Source organism: Microcaecilia unicolor, chromosome 11 (assembly GCF_901765095.1).
Source record: "Microcaecilia unicolor chromosome 11, aMicUni1.1, whole genome shotgun sequence".
NCBI lineage: Eukaryota > Metazoa > Chordata > Amphibia > Gymnophiona > Siphonopidae > Microcaecilia > Microcaecilia unicolor.
This window is the reverse complement of record NC_044041.1, coordinates 97,702,243-97,723,782: the sequence shown is the minus strand read 5'-3', so window position 1 is coordinate 97,723,782 and position 21,540 is coordinate 97,702,243. Positions and strand designations below refer to the sequence as shown.

The 21,540-nt window shown below is 49.8% G+C and overlaps 1 protein-coding gene and 1 long non-coding RNA gene across 3 annotated transcripts in view; one reads left to right on the top strand and one right to left on the bottom strand.

Annotated features, from left to right (window-relative positions):
- DOT1L (DOT1 like histone lysine methyltransferase) overlaps window positions 1–21,540 on the bottom strand; it is a 642,515-nt gene that overhangs the window by 107,434 nt on the left and 513,541 nt on the right. The window lies entirely within an intron of this gene.
- On the top strand, window positions 732–17,182 carry LOC115480878. The gene is made up of 3 exons (XR_003943871.1): window positions 732–775; window positions 11,246–11,250; window positions 17,070–17,182. It is a non-coding gene; the product is annotated as an uncharacterized LOC115480878 (long non-coding RNA).

Genomic DNA, 21,540 nt, shown 5'->3' with positions numbered 1-21,540 from the left:
GACGTCCGCGGCAGCCCCTCCAATCGGAATCTTCACTAGCAAAAGCCTTTGCTAGCCCTCGCGCGCCGATGCGCACCGCGCATGCGCGGCCGTCTTCCCGCCCGAAACCGGCTTGGGCCGGCCAGTCTCATGTGTAGCAAAACAAAGACAAGGGAAGACACAACTCCAAAGGGGAGGCGGGCGGGTTTGTGAGAACAATCAGCCTGCTGTCCTCGGAGAATACCTTCTACAGGTATGTAGCATTCGCTTTCTCCGAGGACAAGCAGGCTGCTTGTTCTCACTGATGGGGTATCCCTAGCCCCCAGGCTCACTCAAAACAACAACCATGGTCAATTGGGCCTCGCAACGGCGAGGACATAACTGAGATTGACCTAAAAAATTTACCAACTAACAGAGTAGAGCCTGGAACAGAACAAACAGGGCCCTCGGGGGGTGGAGTTGGATCCTAAAGCCCAAACAGGTTCTGAAGAACTGACTGCCCGAACCGACTGTCGCGTCGGGTATCCTGCTGCAGGCAGTAATGAGATGTGAATGTGTGGACAGATGACCACGTCGCAGCTTTGCAAATTTCTTCAATAGAGGCTGACTTCAAGTGGGCTACCGACGCAGCCATGGCTCTAACATTATGAGCCGTGACATGACCCTCAAGAGCCAGCCCCGCCTGGGCGTAAGTGAAGGAAATGCAATCTGCTAGCCAATTGGATATGGTGCGTTTCCCCACAGCCACTCCCCTCCTATTGGGATCAAAAGAAACAAACAATTGGGCGGACTGTCTGTTGGGCTGTGTCCGCTCCAGATAGAAGGCCAATGCTCTCTTGCAGTCCAATGTGTGCCGCTGACGTTCAGCAGGGCAGGAATGAGGACGGGGAAAGAATGTTGGCAAGACAATTGACTGGTTCAGATGGAACTCCGACACGACCTTTGGCAAGAACTTAGGGTGAGTGCGGAGGACTACTCTGTTATGATGAAATTTGGTGTAAGGGGCCTGGGCTACCAGGGCCTGAAGCTCACTGACTCTACGAGCTGAAGTAACTGCCACCAAGAAAATGACCTTCCAAGTCAAATACTTCAGATGGCAGGAATTCAGTGGCTCAAAAGGAGGTTTCATCAGCTGGGTGAGAACGACATTGAGATCCCATGACACTGTAGGAGGTTTGATGGGGGGCTTTGACAAAAGCAAACCTCTCATGAAGCGAACAACTAAAGGCTGTCCTGAGATCGGCTTACCTTCCACACGGTAATGGTATGCACTGATTGCACTAAGGTGAACCCTTTCAGAGTTGGTCTTGAGACCAGACTCAGACAGGTGCAGAAGGTATTCAAGCAGGGTCTGTGTAGGACAAGAGCGAAGATCTAGGGCCTTGCTGTCACACCATACGGCAAACCTCCTCCATAAAAAGAAGTAACTCCTCTTAGTGGAATCTTTCCTGGAAGCAAGCAAGATGCGGGAGACACCCTCTGACAAACCCAAAGAGGCAAAGTCTACGCTCTCAACATCCAGGCCGTGAGAGCCAGGGACCGGAGGTTGGGATGCAGAAGCGCCCCTTCGTCCTGTGTGATGAGGGTCGGAAAACACTCCAATCTCCAGGGTTCTTCGGAGGACAACTCCGGAAGAAGAGGGAACCAGATCTGACGCGGCCAAAAAGGAGCAATCAGAATCATGGTGCCTCGGTCTTGCTTGAGTTTCAACAAAGTCTTCCCCACCAGAGGAATGGGAGGATAAGCATACAGCAGACCCTCCCCCCAATCCAGGAGGAAGGCATCCGATGCCAGTCTGCCGTGGGCCTGAAGCCTGGAACAGAACTGAGGGACTTTGTGGTTGGCTCGAGATGCGAAAAGATCCACCAAGGGGGTGCCCCACACTTGGAAGATCTGGCGCACCACTCGGGAGTTGAGCGACCACTCGTGAGGTTGCATAATCCTGCTCAACCTGTCGGCCAGACTGTTGTTTACGCCTGCCAGATATGTGGCTTGGAGCACCATGCCGTGTCGGCGAGCCCAGAGCCACATGCTGACGGCTTCCTGACACAGGGGGCGAGATCCGGTGCCCTCCCTGCTTGTTGAAGTAGTACATGGCAACCTGGTTGTCTGTCTGAATTTGGATAATTTGGTGGGACAGCCGATCTCTGAAAGCCTTCAGAGCGTTCCAGATCGCTCGTAACTCCAGAAGATTGATCTGTAGATCGCGTTCCTGGAGGGACCAGCTTCCTTGGGTGTGAAGCCCATCGACATGAGCTCCCCATCCCAGGAGAGACGCATCCGTGGTCAGCACTTTTTGTGGCTGAGGAATTTGGAAAGGACGTCCCAGAGTCAAATTGGACCAAATCGTCCACCAATACAGGGATGCGAGAAAACTCGTGGACAGGTGGATCACGTCCTCTAGATCCCCAGCAGCCTGAAACCACTGGGAAGCTAGGGTCCATTGAGCAGATCTCATGTGAAGGCGGGCCATGGGAGTCACATGGACTGTGGAGGCCATGTGGCCTAGCAATCTCAACATCTGCCGAGCTGTGATCTGCTGGGACGGTCGCACCCGCTTGACGAGGGACAACAAGTTGTTGGCTCTCGTCTCTGGGAGATAGGCGCGGGCCGTCCGAGAATCCAGCAGAGCTCCTATGAATTCGAGTCTCTGCACTGGGAGAAGATGGGACTTTGGATAATTTATCACAAACCCCAGTAGCTCCAGGAGGCGAATACTCATCTGCATGGACTGCAGGGCTCCTGCCTCGGATGTGTTCTTCACCAGCCAATCGTCCAGATATGGGAACACGTGCACCCCCAGCCTGCGAAGTGCCGCTGCTACTACAGCCAAGCACTTTGTGAACACCCTGGGCGCAGAGGCGAGCCCAAAGGGTAGCACACAGTACTGGAAGTGACGTGTGCCCAGCTGAAATCGCAGATACTGTCTGTGAGCTGGCAGTATCGGGATGTGTGTGTAGGCATCCTTCAAGTCCAGAGAGCATAGCCAATTGTTTTCCTGAATCATGGGAAGTAGGGTGCCCAGGGAAAGCATCCTGAACTTTTCTTTGACCAGATATTTGTTCAGGGCCCTTAGGTCTAGGATGGGACGCATCCCCCCTGTTTTCTTTTCCACAAGGAAGTACCTGGAATAGAATCCCAGCCCTTCTTGCCCGGATGGCACGGGCTCGACCGCATTGGCGCTGAGAAGGGCGGAGAGTTCCTCTGCAAGTACCTGCTTGTGCTGGAAGCTGTAAGACTGAGCTCCTGGTGGACAATTTGGAGGTTTTGAGGCCAAATTGAGGGTGTATCCTTGCCGGACTATTTGGAGAACCCACTGATCAGAGGTTATGAGAGGCCACCTTTGGTGAAAAGCTTTCAACCTCCCTCCGACTGGCAGGTCGCCCGGCACTGACACTTGGATGTCAGCTATGCTCTGCTGGAGACAGTCAAAAGCTCGCCCCTTGCTTTTGCTGGGGAGCCGAGGGGCCTTGCTGGGTCGCACGCTGCTGACGAGAGCGAGCGCGCTGGGGCTTAGCCTGGGCCGCAGGCTGTCGAGAAGGAGGATTGTACCTACGCTTGCCAGAAGAGTAGGGAACAGTCTTCCTTCCCCCAAAAAATCTTCTACCTGTAGAGGTAGAGGCTGAAGGCTGCCGGCGGGAGAACTTGTCGAATGCGGTGTCCCGCTGGTGGAGCTGCTCTACCACCTGTTCGACTTTCTCTCCAAAAATGTTATCCGCACGGCAAGGCGAGTCCGCAATCCGCTGCTGGATTCTGTTCTCCAGGTCGGAGGCACGCAGCCATGAGAGCCTGCGCATCACCACACCTTGAGCAGCGGCCCTGGACGCAACATCAAAGGTGTCATACACCCCTCTGGCCAGGAATTTCCTGCACGCCTTCAGCTGCCTGACTACCTCCTGAAACGGCTTGGCTTGCTCAGGGGGGAGCGCATCAACCAAGCCCGCCAACTGCCGCACATTGTTCCGCATGTGTATGCTCGTGTAGAGCTGGTAAGACTGGATTTTGGCCACGAGCATAGAAGAATGGTAGGCCTTCCTCCCAAAGGAGTCTAAGGTTCTAGAGTCCTTGCCCGGGGGCGCCGAAGCATGCTCCCTAGAACTCTTAGCCTTCTTTAGGGCCAGATCCACAACTCCAGAATCATGAGGCAACTGAGTGCGCATCAGATCTGGGTCCCCATGGATCCGGTACTGGGACTCGATCTTCTTGGGAATGTGGGGATTAGTTAAAGGTTTGGTCCAGTTCACAAGCAATGTCTTTTTGAGGACATGATGCAAGGGAACAGTGGACGCTTCCTTAGGTGGAGAAGGATAGTCCAGGAGCTCAAACATTTCAGCCCTGGGCTCGTCCTCCACAACCACCGGGAAGGGGATGGCCGTAGACATCTCCCGGACAAAGGAAGCGAAAGACAGACTCTCAGGAGAAAGCTGCCTTTCAGGAGAGGGAGTAGGATCGGAAGGAAGACCCTCAGACTCCTCGTCAGAGAAATATCTGGGGTCTTCTTCCTCTTCCCACGAGGCCTCACCCTCGGTGTCAGACACAAGTTCCCGAACCTGTGTCTGCAACCGTGCCCGACTCGACTCCGTGGAGCCACGTCCACGATGGGGGCGTCGAGAGGTAGACTCCCTCGCCCGCATCGGCGAAGCTCCCTCCGCCGACGTAGTCGGGGAGCCTTCCTGGGAGGCGACGGCAGCCGGTACCGCACGCGGCACCGACGCCGGAGACCTCACCTCGGGCGATGGGCCAGCCGGCGCCACGCTCGACGGTACCGGTGGCGCAAGCACCGCCGGTACCGGAGGGGTAGGGCGCAACAGCTCTCCCAGAATCTCAGGGAGGACGGCCCGGAGGCTCTCGTTCAGAGCGGCTGCAGAGAAAGGCATGGAGGTCGATGCAGGCGTCGACGTCAGAACCTGTTCCGGGCGTGGAGGCTGTTCCGGGCTGTCCAGAGTGGAGCGCATCGACACCTCCTGAACAGAGGGTGAGCGGACCTCTCGGCGTCGATGCCTGCTGGGTGCCGACTCCTTCGGCGACCCAGAGCTCTCGGTACCGACACGGGAAGGGGACCGGTGACGATGCTTCTTCGACTTCTTGGGACGAAGCATGTCACCGGAGCTTCCCGGTACCGACAAGGAGGACGTAGAATCCAGTCGTCGCTTCCTCGGGGCCGAGTCCGAAGAGGGTCGGTCTCGGGGGGGCTGTACCGCAGGAGCCCTCAGGGTAGGGGGAGACCCACCCGAAGGCTCACCGCCACCAGCAGGGGAATGGACAGCCCTCACCTGCACTCCAGACGAAGCACCACCGTCCGACGACATCAGCAGACGAGGTCCCGGTACCACCGACGTCGATGCAGCTATCCGATGTCTCGGCGCCGATGCAGAGGGCCGATGCCTCGATGCACTCGATGCACTGGCCGCCGAGGTTGAAGGTCTGGACGCTGAAGACGTCGATGCACTCGATACCCCCGGTGCCGATGCCGACGAAGAGCCCGAGAACAAAACGTTCCACTGGGCTAACCTCGCTACCTGAGTCCGCCTTTGCAAAAGGGAACACAGACTACAGGCCTGAGGGCGGTGCCCAGCCCCCAGACACTGAAGACACGACGCGTGCCTGTCAGTGAGCGAGATTACCCGGGCGCACTGGGTGCACTTCTTGAAGCCGCTGGAAGGCTTCGATGTCATGGGCGGAAAAATCACGCCGGCGAAATCGAAAGACGAAATGGCGAAATTTGGCACAGAAAAACAGGGGAAATTTCGACCGGGGCCTAAGTAAGGCCTACCCCGACGACGAAAGAAAACTTAACGGGGCGAAAAAACTCTAAGTAGAGGAAGGAAAAAACCAAAAATGGCTAATCCGAAGGATTTCTGGATTTCTCACAGAAAAATGTCGAAAAACGACGCGCGAGGTCGACTTTCCGGGGCACGAATGGTAAACACAACCGTACCGAGCGCGGAGAAAAGAAGACTGGCCGGCCCAAGCCGGTTTCGGGCGGGAAGACGGCCGCGCATGCTCGGTGCGCATCGGCGCGCGAGGGCTAGCAAAGGCTTTTGCTAGTGAAGATTCCGATTGGAGGGGCTGCCGCGGACGTCACCCATCAGTGAGAACAAGCAGCCTGCTTGTCCTCGGAGAAATGGTTGATATGTTACAGGTTCCCTGTAAGATCCCTTAAAGAATGCTCTTCTGTCCAGAACAGAGAAACCAGTCAAAGACTAGTTACTGGTACACTCAAGTAGCTCACCCTAACTCTTCTGATGTGAAGAACCAAGAGCAAAAAGATTCCAGGAAAAGAAGGAAAACAATTCTCTCCACTTAGCTCATTTAGGGGCCCTTTTACTAAGGCACGACAGGCCTATCATGGGCCTACCACATGCTAAAAGGGCACTACCATGGTACACACTACGGCGTTCCACAGTAGTTTCCTGTTCAGCGTGCACTAATCCCGCGCTGAAAATATATTTTTATTTTCAAGTACTGGAGGCATGCCCATGGGTGGAAAGTAGGTCTGCTTGTGCTAATTGGGTAGTGTGTGCACATTTCTGCGTGCTACCAGATTAGCTTGGGAGTAGCACAGATTGCCTCCTAAATGGGTGGCGGTAATGGCCATTCGCTAATGAGGAAATTAGTGAGTGGCCATTATGAAAAAAATATGGCAAGGTGGACATTTTACTGTCACGCTAAAAGTGGACACAGTGCATGGAAAACCCATGTGCTAACACCAGTGCCGGCCAATTTTTAGCATGGCTTGATAAAAGGATCCCCAAGAGCGCTTAATAAGAAAAAAAGCAAAGCCCTGCTTCCAGAGGTGTAGCTACATCGGTGAACCACAAAAAAAGAACAGAAAATGAAAACGAAGATAGCCATAACTCTTGTGCTCCAAGTTGCCATGGATGTGCCTGAATCCCTAGAGTGTATTACTTTTAATGTCAAAGTAAGAAAATACTCAGGCCCCGACACTGCTCGCATACAGCCAATGAAAAAGGGTCCTTGAGGTCTCATAACCATAGAAAAACATGGAGCACCAGAACGTTGTCTAACATCCGAAGTGATACCTCATGAGTGTACTTCGCCAAACTACTGGAGGCTGATGATTCTTAGCAACACCTAAGATGCTGTCCTCTGCCTTACAAGGCTCAAACTTGAAGGAAAAAAAAAAGTTTCCTTGGGGCCAGGCTGGCAGATACCCACTATAAGTAAGTATTGAGCTCCTCCATACCCAATCTTTACATGGGCTGGATATCGAAAACTTAAAAGTCCAGAAGAAGGAAAGCAGTAAGGGATAATTCCTTCCAGGAACAACGAGCTTAGAGCTTACTCCAACTGTGGCAAGACAAAGATTTAAGATGGCCGTTAGTCCTGCGTTTCAACCTACCAGCCAATGGGTGTAAAAGAGCGCCAGAACAGAGGATTAAAGAGAAACGGTCAGGTCCTAGCTTCCCTTGCAGACTGCACATGATTAGGAGCTGAAGACATAATGGTCACTCAATGCAATACTTTGGGAACTTCTGAAAAGCAGCCCAAGAATTAATTCAGATGCACAGACTGCCATACAAATCAAGCCCACTAATTCAGCCTAACGGAGGAAAAATAAAAGGCCAGAGTTCTCTCCAGGCTAAACTTGGTGAACTTACTGCCTTGCAATAAAATTCCTCCCTCTTCCTCCTCGCTGCTAGGGAAACACACCAAACAGCAAGGAATTATGACCAAAAGTCCCTTAGGACTAGCAGTGTCAAATCAGCGGCTTAAGCCAATTGTCCCTCCAAGTGATACTTCCTGTGGCAAAGATCTGCGGCTATAAACCTAAGATCCCTCAGGAGTAGCTGTACCTTCATTCAGACCAGACTATTATACTACTACTTAACATTTCTAAAGCGCTACTAGAGTTACGCAGCGCTGTACAATTTAACATGGAAGGGCAGTCCCTGCTCAAGGAGCTTACAATCTAAAAGACAGGTGTACAATCTAGAGACAAGTGTACAATCTAAAAGACAAGTGTACAATCTAGAGACAAGTGTACAATCTAAAAGACAAGTGTAGAGTCAATCTGATAGGGCATACTATATTTCTCGAAAGGTTAGGTGCCGAAAGCAGCATTGAAGAGGTGAGTTTTAAGCAGAGATTTGAAGATGGGTAGGGAGGGGGTTTGGCGTAGGGGTTGAGGAAGAGTGTTCCAGGCATAGGGTGAGGCAAGGCAGAATGAGCGGAGCCTGGAGTTGGCAGTGGTGGAGAAGGGTACTGAAAGGAGGGATTTGTCCTGAGAGCGGAGGTTAAGGGCGGGAACATAGGGGGAGATGAGCGTAGAGAGGTAGTGAGGAGCCACAGACCGGGTGCATTTATAGGTAAGGAGGAGAAGCTTGAATTGTATGCGGTATCTGATCGGAAGCCAGTGAAGTGACTTGAGGAGAGGGGTGATATAAGTATATCGGTTCTGGCGGCATATAAGACGTGCGGCAGCGTTCTGAACGGATTGAAGGGGGGATAGATGGCTAAGTGGGAGGCCGGTGAGGAGTAAGTTGCAGTAGTCAAGGCGTGAGGTAATGAGAGCGTGGACGAGAATTCGTGTGGTATGCTCAGAGAGGAAAGGGCGAATTTTGCTGATGTTGAAGAGGAAGAAGCGACAGGTCTTGGCAGTCTGTTGGATATGTGCAGAGAAGGAGAGGGTGGAGTCTCCGAGGTTGCGGGCAGATGGGACGGGGAGGATGAGGGTGTTATCAACTGAGATAGAGAATGGAGGAAGAGGAGAAGTGGGTTTAGGTGGAAAGACGAGGAGCTTGGTTTTGGACATGTTCAGCTTCAGGTGGCGGTTGGACATCCAGGCAGCAATGTCGGTTAAGCAGGCCAATACCTTGGCCTGGGTCTCCGCGGTGATGTCTGGTGTGGAGAGATATAGCTGGGTGTCATCAGCATAAACATGATACTGAAAACCATGAGATGAGATCAGTGAGCCTAGGGAAGAGGTGTAGATTGAGAAGAAAAGGGGTCCAAGGACAGATCCCTGGGGAACTCCAACAGATAGTGGCATGGGAGTGGAGGAAGATCCATGAGTGTGTACCCTGAAGGTGCGGTGGGAGAGATAAGAGGAGAACCAGGAGAGGACAGAGCCTTGGAACCCAAAAGAGGACAGTGTGGCAAGAAGTAAATCATGATTGACAGTGTCAAACGCAGCGGATAGATCAAGGAGGAGGAGGATGAAATAGTGGCCTCTGGATTTGGCGAGGAGCAGGTCGTTGCAGACTTTAGAGAGTGCTGTTTCTGTCGAGTGTAGAGGGCGAAAACCGGATTGAAGTGGATCGAGGATGGCATGAGAGGAGAGAAAATCAAGGCAGCGACTGTGAACGGCACGCTCAAGTATTTTGGAGAGGAAGGGTAGGAGAGAGATGGGGCGGTAGTTGGAGGGGCAGGTAGGGTCAAGTGATGGTTTTTTTTAGGAGAGGTTTGACTACGGCATGCTTGAAGGTGTCAGGGACAGTTGCAGTGGAGAGAGAAAGGTTAAGGATGCGACAGATGGAGGGGGTGACAGTATGGGAGATGGTGTTAAGTAGGTTGGTGGGGATGGGATCGGAGGAACAGGTGGTGCATTTCGAGGAGGAAAGAAGGCAGGAGGTTTCATCCCCGGTGATCTCAGGAAAGGAGGAGAAGGAGGCCATGGTTGGTTGGTTGTTGGATGGGGCTATAGGCTGAAGGGGAGGTGGTGGCTTGGTAGTGAACTCAAGGTTGATCTTTTGCACCTTGTCGCGGAAGTAGTCAGCCAGTGATTGAGGAGAGAGTGAAGGGGGAGTGGGAGCGGGGGGCACTTTGAGGAGGGAATTAAGGGTGGTGAAGAGACGACGAGGATTGGAGCTGAGAGAATTGGTCAATTGGGTGTAATAGTCCTGTTTTGCAAGGAATAGGGAGGAATGGAAGGAGGATAGCATGAATTTGTAGTGAAGGAAGTCTGAATGGGTACGAGATTTCCTCCAGAGGCGTTCAGCGGATCGGGTGCAGGAGCGAAGGTAATGGATGCAAGGGGTCAGCCAAGGCTGGAGATTAGTACGCTTTGTGGGACGGGAGGTGGATGGAGCGAGGGTGTCCAAAGCAGAGGAGAGAGCGGCATTGTAAGCGGAGACCGCTTTGTCTACAGTCTCGGACGACATGATGGAGGGGAGGAGATTAGAGATACTAGAGGATAAAGTGGGGGGGGGGGGGGGGGTCAATAGCCTGGAGATTCCTGGAGGTGGTGGTTAAAGTTGGACGGGGGCAGAGGGGGGGTGGGTGAAGAAGTGTGAATGTGATCAGGTGATGATCGGAGAGAGGGAGAGCAGAAGCGTGGAAATTGGAGTTTGAGCCAGAGGAGGAGAGGACGAGGTCAAGACAATGGCCGTCACGGTGAGTGGGGGTGGTGGAGCACAGCTGGAGGTTGAAGGAGGATGTTAGGGTGAGGAACTTAGAAGCGTTAGGGTCGGATGGGTCATCAGCGTGTATGTTAAAGTCTCCAAGAATGAGGGACAGAGATGTTCAAGAAAGACGGAAAGCCAAGCATCAAAATCGGTGAGGAAGGAAGAGAAGGATTTATGGGGGGGGGGGGGGGGGGGGCGGTAGATGACTGCGACTCTGAGTGGCAGCGGGTAGAATAGCCGGATGGAGTGGACTTCAAAGGATGAGAAGCAGTGAGACTGCAGTAGGGGGAGGGGTTGGAAACTTCAGGAGGGCGAGAGTAGTAGCCCAACGCCTTCACCACGGCCAACTGGGCGGGGAGTGTGGGAGAAGAGATAACCTCCATGGCAGAGGGCCGCGACTGAGGCCGAGTCTTCTGGGGAGATCCAGGTTTCGGTTAGGGCGAGCAGTTGAAGGGAGCGAGAGATCATGGGTGAAGGGTGAAGGGGTAATTATAGATTACCTTTAGAAGACCATTAGTGAAGAGGAAGAGGAACTCAAATTCCTCTCACAGTTATTCTCAGCTCCAGATTAAACTTATTTCGCATTTTCTTCTTGTGGAGCTCAAATCACAAGGCAGGACCCCTCAGCTCTACTGACACACAGATTTCCAACTGTGTAAAGAGCTGTCATAGAAACAATCTAGGGCCTGCATATGGTCCATCTGCTAGCATCTGCTGGAGACAAAGAAATACTATCTAAGGCTGTGCAGTGCCCTTAAGGGGCAAATCACATGGAACTATTGTTTGTTTCTCTGTCTCCATCTGCTGGTCAATGGACATAACCCACAGGTTCTGGACTAATCTGGTAAGGACACTAAGGAATATCCACTTTAAGTCCTACCACTAATATTACTACAAAGGAATGGTTTTCAAGTTATAAAGAACAATTTTCATAGGTAAAAAGGGCTTTATCTTCCTCAAATTATCTGCCTGAGAATTGCCCAACATGTATGTGGGGAAGACAGTACATGTATAGGTCAATAAGCAATGTGGGGGGCAGTTTATAGGGAGAGAAACTGAAATACAAAGCTTTGTACATTCAAAAGCACTTGCGGTTTTTCAGATGAAAATAAAGCAAAGTTGCTTACTTGTTACATGAGTTCTTCATAGACAGCAGGGGAATGCAGCCATACTCTAAGGTGACATCATCTGTTGGAGCTTTGTGTGCCAGAGATCTCCTTCAGTTCAGAGAAGTAGATTAGGTATCTCTGAGCACATATGAGGGTTCCTGTGCAGCCTTGGGCTGCCTTTCCCCCCCTCAGTCTATATCAAAGCTGATGTACAATGCACATTTAGAAGTCTAAATTCTTCTGATCTTTTATTTCTTCATTTTTTTTTTTGAGTGGATAGAGGGAGGGGAAAGTGTGGCCTCATTCCTCTGCTGTCTACAGAGAACTCTTTTACAAGTAAGTGTTTTCTCCACAGACAAGGCAGAGGAATGTAGGCACACTAAGATGAATCCCAAGCTGAGAGCCAGCCAAGTTGCTTTCCCTAGTGGCCCAGGAATAGAGACATGGGCAGAAGAATGTTGAATCTGGGATAATGAGCAGACAGTATGCAAATAAGTTGCAGATAATGTGGCATCTTGAATTGATGAATGATCGAGGCAGTAATGTTCAGTATGAGTTGAAGCCCATATGGTAGCTTTGCAGATGTCTGCAGTTGAAGATGATCTGAGGTTAGCTACCTAGGTAGCTTTTTCACACAACAGATATGGTCCTATATCATGTGGTTGTGGTAGGCCTGCTAGCAAGTAACAGGAGAGGCATTCTGAAATCCAATTAGCCAGTGTTTGTTTCAAAGCTGGCATACTAGGCTTACTTGGATTACAGGTGACAAAAATCTGTGAAGAGTGGTATTTAAAGTGAGTGTGAGGTTACAGATTTTTAGAGCTCCCAGAGGGAGCCTGAACTACTCTGTTGTTTACATAGAACATGGCTACTTGACTGGTTATCGTGATGAGAAGAACCTGGGAATGAAACCAGAGAAAGGAAAGAGCATGGAAAACAGCCTCGAGTTGTAGAACACATTTGCAAATCCAGTCATATGGTTCCAAAGTCCTTGTGATTTATGGCTTATTATATTAGATTTAACATACCACCTTTTCTAAAACAATAGCAATGTGGTATCCAAAGCAAAAATATTGAGAAAACAGAACGGAACACCATTTAGTACAGGAAAGTGAGCAGCAGAAACTTTACAACTTAATAAGATACTCAAACAGATTAATGCATTCAACTGAGAAGAGTCACACAAATTAGAGAGAACGACAAGCAAAGAAAGAAACCACAGGTGTCAGTAGACCCTTGAGGCAGTCCTGACAAAAGGCTTGCAAAAGCGAGTGAATCTTCAAAATAGGACTCTGGATGGTATGTAAGGAATGATCAGAATAAAGAGGTACTAATACCTGTATACTTTGTGATTATGAGTTAACACCTTAAAATGAATACAGGAATTGAGAGGAAGTCAACGTTGCCAAATGAGTAAAGAGGGAACAGGTCAAATCTACGGGTGTGGAATGAATCTGGACAGCTCTGTTTTGGATTGATTGGGGGGACATTGTGTGACATAGGGGCTCATTTTCAAAGCACTTAGACTTGCAAAGTTACAATTTCCCATTTTTCTATTAGCTTAGCTCTTGAGTGGTCATGCTTCAAGCATGGTTAGTTTGGTGTCATAGGAAAACTGTGGTGGAGAGAGATGTGAATCTCTGGAGCACCCAAACTAATATCGGAGACAAAAAGAATAGACACCACAGTTCCCATGCGACCAGAGCTACAGATACGGTTCCAGACCTTTACATTGGACTATTTCTGGTAAGAGAAAAAGTGTGGAACCTTGCTATTGGCCCTTGTCACCATGGGGTTTAAAATGGACCACCTCAACCATGTAAAGGGCACTGAAGACAGGTGTCATTGCCCAGATCAAAAAAAAAAATTCTGTTTAAATATTTTGTATTCTAGCAATCAATATTGTAGATAGAAGAAAATGTTTTTTATAATTCCCTATCTGTCGACAAATCACTGTAGTATGCTCTTGGGAAGAAAACGCCCTCTATGCTCTTCCATGAAGAGAAAGGCATAAGGTCTATAGCAGCAGTCAATTTGTAGAAAGCTCCAGAGATTTGAAAGATAAGTATACTATGGACAAAGACCAAGCTCCTTGTGCCAGATGATCCAGAGAATCCCAGTCAACAGGGTGATATCTGACATTTATCCAAATGGGAGCTTCAAGGCTGACATCTCGGAACATGCTGCTGAAGCAAAGTACCTCCTTATACTGCACCACGTAAGGGACTCCAAGGATAGACTACACTCACAGCTTTAGGAGTGTGATGACCAGCAAGAGGACTCTCTTTATGGACTTCATGTGAGCCCAAGGCCACAAGACTAAATTTATGGATGTTGTCATTCATTCCAGCACCCACATCTAGTTCCATAATCAAATCTCCAAGTGGCACAAAAGTAATCAGATGCAGAATTAAATTAGAATACTCCCGGAACTCGAAGGAAAACTGAGACTTGGTGATGATTCTCTCACCTAAGCATAGGCCTCAACAGGAAATTAGTCTGCCCTAATAGAGATCAACACTACAGCCAAGAGACTGGAAAAAGCATAGTACTCGGGCTGCCTTAAAGAACACTGGGTCAAAATAATTAGATGTGCCAAAATGGATGCACTCTGAATCCTTCTCGGTGAATAAAAAGTGCAACCAATAAAACCCTCCTGAATAATGTTTTGGCAGCTGTTGCCAAAGCTCAAAGGGAATACGTCAGTCACCAACAACAAAAAAATGCAGTGGATCAAAAGAAACAAGTTGCAAGGCTGTTAAAAATTGTCCCAGCTGTTACAATTGATCAGGATTCCAATTCTGAAGTAATAGGAGTATATTCCTGTTCTCCAGATGATTCTGGAAGCAGTTTCTCTGCTCGTCGATCTAGAAAAATCCATAGCATAGCAAGCACAGCTGTCACCACGACGGGGTCGCCTGCTCATCTCTGAGAGGCATGAAACCTCAGGGCATCCTTATAACCTTATAGACTCAAGTTCTTTGATTGTCCTCTCCACTACTGTTCTGAAAGGCCAACTGGCATGACTGAGAACTGGAAACAGTGGTAATTTTTTTTTAATTTACATTTCTTTATTGATCCAGTACAACATATCAATGACAAAACCAAGTCTCAGAACTACAACATGATTAGCATTCCCCACCAAACCTTCCCCAGTCCCATACCCCTTCAATGATATCATATAGTAACAAAACAAAGTAACATAGTAAATGATGGCAGATAAAGACCTGTACGGTCCCATCTAGTCTGCCTACCTCATCCCCCAAAACAAGCCACAACATGAAACCACCCCCATTTCAACATTTTAAATTCCACCAGACTTCTTACACATCTGTGGCCTGTACTTTTATAGCCCAGAGGTGTCCAGTTCCACATGGGGGGAAAGCCCCATCATGACATTAAATACCTCCAGAGGTGATGAAGTGGCTGCAACAGAACACTACATTTTCTTTCTTGGAGTAAAGCCTCCAAATCCACATGCAGAAGGTACACTATAGTCCATGGAGCAAAAAAAGTCTGCTCATACGCAAGAGGAGTAAAATCACAGAGATGTTGAAGTTGCCAAGCATAATTATAAACATCCCTCCCCTTATATCTCCACTGCCCCATCCTCAGTTTAGGTTTCTTCCCAATCCAGAAAACGTTTGCCAACACATACTGAAAATGCAGCCTATCTGCTTTTAAAAGGCACAAAGGAAACATCTGAAACACATAAAGTCAAGTGGCAATTGTTTTAACAACCCAGCTTTTGTTCATTCACCCTTCACGCAATCTATTTTAACTTTACGAAAACTGTGCCGAAGGCTTGCGCTTATCTTGAAAACTATAAGAATTTGGACTCAACCAAAATATTTACTAGGGTTCCCAGATCATCTCTGAAGAGTATTTTGCTCTTGAAGGAAGTCTACTCAAATGTTGATAGACAAAACTGCACCAGATCATCTCTGAAGAGTATTTTGCTCTTGAAGGAAGTCTACTCAAATGTTGATAGACAAAACTGCAATACTCTTTTCTAAGCCACAAAAGTGGAATGGCAAAATCTATTAGTAGCCCATCTTCTGCAGAAGTTGTCAAGGTTAGGGCATGGACATTGTTTAAAAATAACATCGTGGAAGCCCAGACCATGTATTTCTCATATTAACAAAAATGGCATGAAGAGCAAACAACAGCCAGCATAGTTAAAAAGGTGAAGTGAAAGAGGCTATTAGAGCCAAAAGAGCATCCTTCAAAGAATGGAAAAAGTATCCGAATGAAGAAAATAAGAAGCAACATAAGAACTGTCAAGCTAGATGCAAAGCAATGATAAAAGTCGCAAAAAGAGAATATAAAGAAAAACTTCCCACGGAGACAAACACTCATAGTAATACTTATTTCAGGTACTTCAAAAGCAGAAAGCCTGTGAGGGAATCCACGGGACTGTTAGATCATGAAGGAGCAAAAGGGGCAGTGAGGGAGGACAAGGCCTTAGTAGAGAGGTTGAATGACTTCATTGCTTCGGTTTTTACGGAAGAAGATGCAAGAGTTACTGGAAATGGCTTTCAAGGGTGATGATGCGGAGGAATTGAAAGAAAAATCTCGGTGAACCTGGAAGATGTACTGAGCCAAATCGGCAAGTTAAAAGAGTGATAAATCACCTGGACTAGATGAAACTAAAAGAACTCAAACATGAAATTGCTGATCTGCTCTTAGTGATCATTAAAATCGTCTGCAGTACCTGTAGAATGGAGTGCACAGTATAATGCCGATTTTTAGAAAGGGTTCCAGGGGTGATCTTGGAAATTACAGACCAGTAAGCCTCACAATGAAGATACATACCTGTAGCAGGTATTCTCCGAGGACAGCAGGCTGATTATTCTCACGACTGGGTGATGTCCACGGCAGTCCCTGAAGAACAGAATTCTTCCTAGCAACAAACGTTTGCTACAGCCTTCGAGTGAAAGCGGGCGCGCACCGCGCATCCATCTTCCCGCCTGTCACGCGAGAGTCCCGCTTAGTTCAATAACAAAGCAAAGAGGAAAAGGCAACTCCAAAGGGAAGGTGGGCAGGTATGTGAGAACAATCAACCTGCTGTCCTCAGAGAATACCTGCTACAGGTATGTATCTTCATTTTCTCCGAGGATACGCAGGCTGCTTGTTCTCATGACTGGGGTATCCCTAGCTCCCAGGCTCACTCAAAACAACAAAGAAAGGTCAATGGGGCCTCGCAACGGCGAGGACATAAAAAGAATCAACCTACGAAGAAACATCTAAGTGAGAGTGCAGCCTGGAACAGAACAAAAATGGGCCTAGGGGGGTGCAGTTGGATTCTAAACCCCGAACAGATTCTGCAGCACCGACTGCCCAAACCGACTGTCGCGTCGGGTATCCTCCTGAAGGCAGTAATGAGATGTGAATGTGTGGATTGATGACCACGTCGCAGCCTTGCAAATCTCTTCTATAGTGGCTGACTTCAAGTGGGCCACTGACGCTGCCATGACTCGAACATTATGAGCCGTGACATGACCCTCAAGAGTCAGCACAGCCTGGGCATAAGTGAAGGAAATGCAATCTGCTAGCCAATTGGAAATGGTGCGTTTCCCGACAGCAACTCCCCTTCTGGGCGGACTGTCTGAAGGGCTTGTTCGCTCCACATAGGACAATGCTCTCTTGCGGTCCAATGTATGCAACTGACGTTCAGCAGGGTGGGTATGAGGACGGGGAAAAAATGTTGGCAAGACAATTGACTGGTTAAGATGGAACTCCGACACCACCTTCGACAAGAACTTAGGGGGCGTGCGGAGGACTACTCTATTATGATGAAACTTAGTATAGGGAGAATGGGCTACCAAGGCTTGAAGCTCACTGACCCTACGAGCTGAAGTAACTGTCACCAAGAAAATGACCTTCCAGGTCAAGTACTTCAGGTGGCAGGAATTCAGTGGCTCAAAAGGAGGCTTCATCAGCTGGGTGAGAACAACGTTGAGATCCCATGACACTGGTGGAGGTTTGATAGGGGGCCTGGACAAAAGCAAACCTCTCATGAAGCGCACAACTAAAGGCTGTCCAGAGATAGGCTTACCCTCTACAGGATAATGAAAAGCACTAATTGCACTAAGATGAACCCTTATGGAGTTGGTCTAAAGACCAGCCTCAGACAAGTGTAGAAAGTATTCAAGCAGGGTCTGTGTAGGACAAGAGCGAGGATCTAGGGCCTTGCTGTCACATCAGACGACAAACCTCCTCCATTTAATAGAGCAACACCTCTTTGTGGAATCTTTCCTGGAAGCAAGCAAGACTCGGGAGACACCTTCAGAAAGACCCAAGGAGTCGAAGTCTACGCTCTCAACATCCAGGCCGTGACAGCCAGAGACTGGAGGTTGGGATGCAGAAGTGTCCCTGCGTTCTGAGTGATGAGGGTTGGAAAACACTCCAATCTCCACAGTTCTTTGGAGGACAACTCCAGAAGAAGAGGGAACCAAATCTGACGCGGCCAAAAAGGAGCAATCAAAATCATGGTTCCGTAGTCTTGCTTGAGTTTCAGCAAAGTCTTCCCCACCAGAGGTATGGGAGGATATGCATACAGAAGGCCTGCCCCCCAATAAAGGAGAAAGGCATCTGACGCTAGTCTGTCGTGGGCCTGAAGTCTGGAACAGAACTGAGGGACCTTGTGATTGAGCTGAGTGGCAAAAAGATCCACCGGGAAGGTGGATTGTACCTACGCTTATTGTAAGCATAGGGAGCATTCCTCCTTCCCCGGAAAAACCGTCTACCTATTGAGGTAGATGCTGAAGGCGCCTGGTGGGAGAGCTTGTCGAGGGCGGTTTCCCGCTGGTGGAGCTGCTCTACCACCTGCTCGATTTTCTTGCCAAAAATATTATCCCCCCGGCAAGGAACATCCGCAAGCCGCTGCGGGGCTCGATTGTCCAGGTCAGAGGCACGCAGCCATGAGAGTCTGCGCATCACTGTACCTTGAGCAGCAGATCTGGATGCAACATCAAAAGTGTCGTAAGTACCCCTGGACAGGAATTTACGACACGCCTTCAGCTGCCTAATCACCTCCTGAAAAGGCCTGGCGTGCTCCGAAGGGAGCTTGTTCACCTAGTCCGCCAGTTGCTTCACATTGTTCCGCATGTGGATGATCGTGTAGAGCTGGTAAGACTGAATTTTGGACACGAGCAGAGGATTGATAAGCCTTCCTCCCAAAAGAGTCCAGGGTTCTAGATTCTCGTTCAGGGGGCGCCGAGGCAAAATCTCTACAACTCTTGGCTTGAGAGCGGAATCCACAACCATAGAATCGTGAGGTAACTGCGTCCTCATCAACTCAGGTTCTCCGTGAATCCGATATTGGGACTCAGCTTTTTTGGGAATGGTGGGATTAGTTAGTGGTTTCATCCAGTTCCTAAGCAATGTCTCCTTAAGGACATTATGCAAAGGTACAGTGGATGACTCCTTATTTGGTGAAGGATAGTCAAGGACCTCGAGCATCTCAGTCCTGGCCTCATCCACAGACACCACAGGGAAGGGAATGCCCACAGACATTTCTCGGACAAATGAAGAGAAAAAGACTTTCCAGGGGAGAAAGCTTTCTTTCTGGTGAAGGAGTAGGATCAGAGGGAAGACCACAAGACTCCTCAGAAGAGAAATATCTGGGATCCTCCTCTTCCTCCCACGAGGCATCCTCCTCGGTGTCAGACAAGAGTTCTCTGACTGCAGTCCGAAACTGGGCCCGTCTCGACTCCGAGGAACCACGTCCTCGATGATGACGTTGAGAGGTCGACTCCTGTGCCGGCGGCGATGAAGCTCCCTCCAACGATGTCGACGGGGAGTTGACCAGGGTAGCAGCCAAAGCCGATGCTACTGGTGTCGAAGACCTCACCACAGTACCGGAACAGACTGACACAGCAGTCCTTCCAGAAGACCTGGGAGAATGGCACGGATGCGCTCGTCCAGAATCTCTGCCGGGAAAGGCTGTGGGACTGGTGCAGGAGCTGGAGGCAGAATCTGCAAAGGGCGAGGAGGTGGTACCAGGCTGTCAGAGGACTGACACATCTTGAATGGAGGGTGAGCAGTCCTCCCGGCGTCGACGCTTCACGGGTATCGAGTCCTTTGACGCCCCGGAGCTCCCGGTACTGTGTCTGGAAGGAGACCGATGGCGATGCTTCTTAGCCTTCGCTCGAGGCACGTCATCGGTACTCCTCAGTACCGACGAGGACGTGGAATCTACACACCTCCTCGGGGTCAGGTCTGAAAGTGGTCGGTCCCGTTGGGCCTGCACAGCAGGAGACTTCGAGGCAGGTGGAGACCCACTCAATGGCTCACTGCTCCCACTGTGTGGTGGTCTCCGGACAGCCATTACCTGCGCTCCTGATGTCGATGCCATCTCCGGTGCCGACATCAACGACGCCGACCTCGGAACCGATGCTGACGTCGACGCCGAAGTACCAGGCAAAGCTCCAAACAGATGGTCCCGCTGAGCTTGTCTCGACGCTTGTGTCCGCTTTTTAAGGCTAAGACATAACTTACAAGCGTCTGGGCGATGGTCGGGCCCAAGGCACTGAATACACCACGAGTGGGGGTCGGTACCTGAGATTTCCCGGTTGCACTGAGCGCACTTGTTGAAGCCGCTGGGAATCCTCGATATCATGGACGGAAAAATAGCGGCGGCGAAGTCAAAGTTCTCGATGGTGCCAAAAAGAAGGGCACAAAAATGAGAAAAGCGTACGTGCTGCCTAAAGAGGGCCTCAATGGAAACGAAAAGAAATTTAAGAGGGACAAAACCTAGGAAATAAAGGGCTGTTTTTTTTTTGTTTTTTTTTAGAGAAAACAGCTCAACGAGAGCGAAAAGTAAAAGAAAAAACAGAAAAACCGCGAAAAACGAAGGCTCTTTTCAGGGGAACATGGAGAGAGACCGCGAGCAGTCACTCCCTTACCGCGGAAAAAAAAGAACTGATCGGGACTCTCACACGATGGGGCGGGAAGATGGCCCCGCACAAAGGCTCTAGCAAACTTTTGTTGCTAGGAAGATTTCCAGTCCTCGGGGATGCTGTAGACATCACCCAGTCGTGAGAACAAGCAGCCTGCTTGTCCTCGGAGAATGCACAAATAGTGAATGATACATACCTGTAGCAGGTGTTCTCCGAGGACAGCAGGCTGCTTGTTCTCACGACTGGGTTGACGTCCATGGCATCCCCCTCCGACCGGAAAAAAAACTTTGCGGGAGGTCCTGCACGCAGGGCACGCCCACCGCGCATGCGCGGCCGTCTTCCCGCCCGTGCACGACCGTTCCCGCTCAGTTGAATGACAAGCAAAGGAATGAGGCAAAAAACGCAACTCCAAAGGGGAGGAGGGAGGGTAGGTGAGAACAATCAGCCTGCTGTCCTCGGAGAACACCTGCTACAGGTATGTATCATTCGCTTTCTCCGAGGACAAGCAGGCTGCTTGTTCTCACGACTGGGGTATCCCTAGCTCTCAGGCTCACTCAAAACAAGAACCCAGGTCAATTGAACCTCGCAACGGCGAGGGCATAACAGAAATTGACCTACGAAGAACAACTAACTGAGAGTGCAGCCTGAACAGAATAAAATCGGGTCCTGGAGGGTGAAGTTGGATTCAAACCCCAAACAGATTCTGCAGCACCGACTGCCCGAACCGACTGTCGCGTCGGGTATCCTGCTGGAGGCAGTAATGTGATGTGAATGTGTGGACAGATGACCACGTCGCAGCCTTGCAAATCTCTTCAATAGTGGCTGACTTCAAGTGAGCCACTGACGCTGCCATGGCTTTAACACTATGAGCTGTGACATGACCCTCAAGAGTCAGCCCAGCCTGGGCGTAAGTGAAGGAAATGCAATCTGCAAGCCAATTGGAGATGGTGCGTTTCCCAACAGCGACCCCCTTCCTATTGGGGTCGAAAGAAATAAACAATTGGGCGGACTGTCTGAAGGGGCCAACGCTCGCTTGCAGTCCAATGTGTGCAACTGACGTTCAGCAGGGCAGGTATAGGGTCTGGGAAAGAATGTTGGTAAGACAATTGACTGGTTAAGATGGAACTCCAACACCATCTTTGGCAGGAACTTAGGGTGAGTGCGGAGCACTACTCTGTTATG